At 50.7% G+C, this 3,798-nt stretch overlaps 1 non-coding gene across 1 annotated transcript; it reads right to left on the reverse strand.

Annotated features, from left to right (window-relative positions):
- Positions 1–3,412: 3,412 nt before the first annotated feature.
- Positions 3,413–3,479, reverse strand: TRNAP-CGG (transfer RNA proline (anticodon CGG)). Its single transcript has one exon. It is a non-coding gene; the product is annotated as a tRNA-Pro (tRNA).
- Positions 3,480–3,798: the final 319 nt, after the last annotated feature.

The raw sequence follows: 3,798 nt of genomic DNA on the forward strand, positions 1-3,798 counted from the left end.
CAGCAGTCTTCTCCCCCGCCACCAGTGGCACTGGTGGCGTCTTCGACCTTCCCAGGAGCATGGGGATGGGCCACGGCAAGGGCTGGTCAGGCCTGAGGGGCTTTGGCCTCGAAGCGGGGTGGGTTGCTTCCTCAGCCACCCCCAACTGGCGTGTTGGGGCCCCATCAAGCCCACCGCCGGCAGCAGAAGTAAGGGGTGGCCTTTGCTGTGTGGGCATGGGTGCCGGCTCCAGGCGCTCGAATGGGTCCCGCGCTTCCTTGGGGGGGGGAGCACAAGTGGTTGCCACGGCATTGGGAGATGGTAAGGTAAGGTAAGGTAAAATTTTATTTGTATCCCGCCCTCCCCGCCTAGGCAGGCTCAGGGCGGCTAACAACATCTTATACATGTACAATAATAAGTGTAAAAACTTTAAATTTAACAATAAAACTTAAATTTAACATCATAAAAACCCGTTAATGTATTTAAAAGTTCATAATTTAGTTTAATCTGGCAGCACTGGTGACATTCGGACGCTAATTTCTGCCAGTGTGATTAATTCCATGTTCCATGTTGACATAGGTCCTTGGACAGGACCATGTTGGCAGATCTTTAATTAACAACATTCAGCAGTCGATATATGCTCGTTTAAAGAGGGCAGTCTTGCAGGCCCTGCGGAACTGATCAAGGTTCCGCAGGGCCCGCACCTCCTCAGGAAGCTGATTCCATAGGGCGGGGGCCGCTATTGAAAAGGCCCGTGCTCGGGTATTCTGAAGCTTGATCTCTTTCGGCCCAGGGATAGTCATTTTATTTTTTCCAACTGTCCTCAGTGCCCTCTGGGGTTCATATGGGGAAAGACGGTCCCTCAGGTATGCCGGTCCTCGGCCATATAGGGCTTAAAGGTGATAACCAACACTTTGTACTGGACCCGGTAGGTAATTGGCAGCCAGTGCAGTCCGCGCAGCCCCGGCCGTATGTGCTCCCATCTCAGGAGTCCCAACAGCAGCCTGGCTGCTGCGTTCTGCACCAGCTGCAACCTCCGGGTCCGGCACAGAGGTAGCCCCAAGTAGAGGGCATTACAGTAGTCCAATCTTGAGGTGACCGTAGCATGGATCACTGTTGCGAGGTCGCGACGCTCTAGGAGAGGAGCCAGCTGCCTTGCCCGCCTGCTGGGAGATGCTGGGACGACTCAGCCCGGACAAATATATAACATTATTTTATCGATGTACAAATAAATTGAAGTATATGTTCATTTTGAGTGAAAAGTTTAGAATAAGAAAGCACGACGGTGCAAAAACAGAGAATCATGTGTTCAGCTGACACAGGGAGAAACAAAATTGAAACTGGGGTTTTGAGGTCCTCCAAATGCAGCTACTTTAAATAGAGAACTGGGGCCTAAAAAGTGGGCTGCCCCAACGTGCCTGCCTCCAGCAGAACGACTCAGCCAGCTAGGGAAGTAATACATTTAAAAAAAAATGAAATAAAACTTGCTCTGTCTGGTGCAGTGCCTGCACCTAGCTCTTTCTCTGCTCTACCTTCAGATTTTGTGGCCAAAACTAATAGGATGATTCCAAGTTGTCTCCATCTAAGAATGAATGAATAAATACGTCATGAGAGCCAGTTTGGTGTCGTGGTTAAGTGCGCGGACTCTCATCTGGGAGAACGGAGTTCGATTCCCCCACTCCTCCACTTGCACCTGCTGCAATGGCCTTGGGTCAGCCATAGCTCTGGCAGAGGTTGTCCTTGAAAGGGCAGCTTCTGGGAGAGCCCTCTCAGCCCCACCTACCTCACAGGGTGTCTGTTGTAGAGGGAGAATATAAAGGAGACTGTAAGCTGCTCTGCGTCTCTGATTCAGAGAGAAGGGCGGGGTATAAATCTGCAGTCTTCTTCTTCCAGCCAGTTTGGTGTAGTGGTGAAGTGTGTGGGCCCTTATCTGGGAAAACCAGGTTTGATTCCCCACTCCTCCACTTGCAGCTGCTTGAATGGCCTTGGGTCAGCCATAGCTCTGGCAGAGGTTGTCCTTGAAAGGGCAGCTTTTGGGAAAGCCCTCTCAGCGCCACCCACCTCACAGGGTGTCTGTTGTAGAGGGAGAAGATAAAGGAGACTGTAAGCCGCTCTGAGTCTCTGATTCAGAGAGAAGGGCGGGGTATAAATCTGCAGTCTTCTTCTTCCAGCCAGTTTGGTGTAGTGGTTAAGTGTGCGGACTCTTATCTGGGAGAACCGGGTTTGATTCCCCACTCCTCCACTTGCAACTGCTGGAATGGCCTTGGGTCAGCCATAGCTCTCAAAGGACTTGTCCTTGAAAGGGCAGCTTCTGGGAGAGCCCTCTCAGCCCCACCCACCTCACAGGGTGTCTGTTGTGGGGGGAGAAGATATAGGAGATTGTGAGCCGCTCTGAGTCTCTGATTCAGAGAGAAGGGCGGGGTATAAATCTGCAGTCTTCTTCCTCCAGCCAGTTTGGTGTAGTGGTTAAGTGTGCGGACTCTTACCTGGGAGAACCGGGTTTGATTCCCCACTCCTCCACTTGCAGCTGCTGGAATGGCCTTGGGTCAGCCATGGTTCTCATAGACGTTGTCCTTGAAAGGGCAGCTTCTGGGAGAGCTCTCTCAGCCCCACCCACCTCCCAGGGTGCCTGTTGTGGGGGGAGAAGATAGAGGAGATTGTGAGCCGCTCTGAGTCTCTGATTCAGAGAGAAGGGTGGGGTATAAATCTGCAAGTCTTCTTCTACTTCTTCATTTAGCTGAGTGATTTCTCATCCCAGATCAATGAGTAAAATTCTTTGTAAGATTAATGGTAGTTTTTGTTTGTTCATGTTCATATATAATAAAACATCCAACTGAGGTCATGGTAAGAACTGCTTTTTACATTGTACTTTTTACAGGTCTCCTTTCAAGGTAGGGTTGCCTGACCCCCGCACTGCCCAGCCCCACTTCAATGCCGATCAACTGACCAGCTGGGAGAACTTACTCGGGAAAAGAGGAAGACCCATCCAATGTGCAGCGACACGTCTATGTCACTGCCCACGTGATCCGGAAGTGACATCATCCTATCCAGGACATTGGAGTGATGCTCTGGTATTTGGGCAAAAACACTATGGTAGAAGCCAATTTTTTGCCCAAATACTGAAGCATAGTCGTGACATCTTCGATATGATGTCACTTCCGGGTCATGTGGGCAGTGATGTAGGTACATCATAGTACGTTGGATAGGCCTCCCTGCTGTTCCTAGTAAGTCCCCCCATCCCCTGCTGGTTGCCAAGAAGGACCTGGCAACACTTCTTCAAGGTATTGAAATCCATACTTGAACATATGAAGCTGCCTTCTACTGAATCAGACCCTCGGTCCATCAAAGTCAGTCTTGTCTTCTCAGACTGGCAGCGGACCTCCAGGTCTCAAGTTGAGGTTTTTCACACCTGTTTGCCCGGACCCTTTTTAGTTGGAGATGCCGGGGATTGAACCTGGGACCTTCTGCTTCCGAAGCAGATGCTCTACCACTGAGCCACCGTCCCTCCCTAAAATGTAATGTCCCTACTTAAAATGTAATGTGTGAATGCAACGAGCAGATGTACCATACAAGAGAGCCAGTTTGGTGTAGTGGTTAAGTGTGTGGCCTCTTATCTGGGAGAACTGGGTTTGATTCCCCATTCCTCCATTTATACCTGCTGGAATGGCCTTGGGTCAGTCATAGCTCTCGTAGGAGTTGTCCTTGAAAGGGCAGCTGCTGTGAGAGCCCTCTCAGCCCCACCCACCTCACAGGGTGTCTGTTGTGGCGGAGGAAGATAAAGGAGATTGTGAGCCGCTCTGAGCCTCATGGAGGGCGGGA

The sequence above is a fragment of the Heteronotia binoei genome, chromosome 9 (genome assembly GCF_032191835.1).
Source record: "Heteronotia binoei isolate CCM8104 ecotype False Entrance Well chromosome 9, APGP_CSIRO_Hbin_v1, whole genome shotgun sequence".
NCBI classification, from domain to species: domain Eukaryota; kingdom Metazoa; phylum Chordata; class Lepidosauria; order Squamata; family Gekkonidae; genus Heteronotia; species Heteronotia binoei.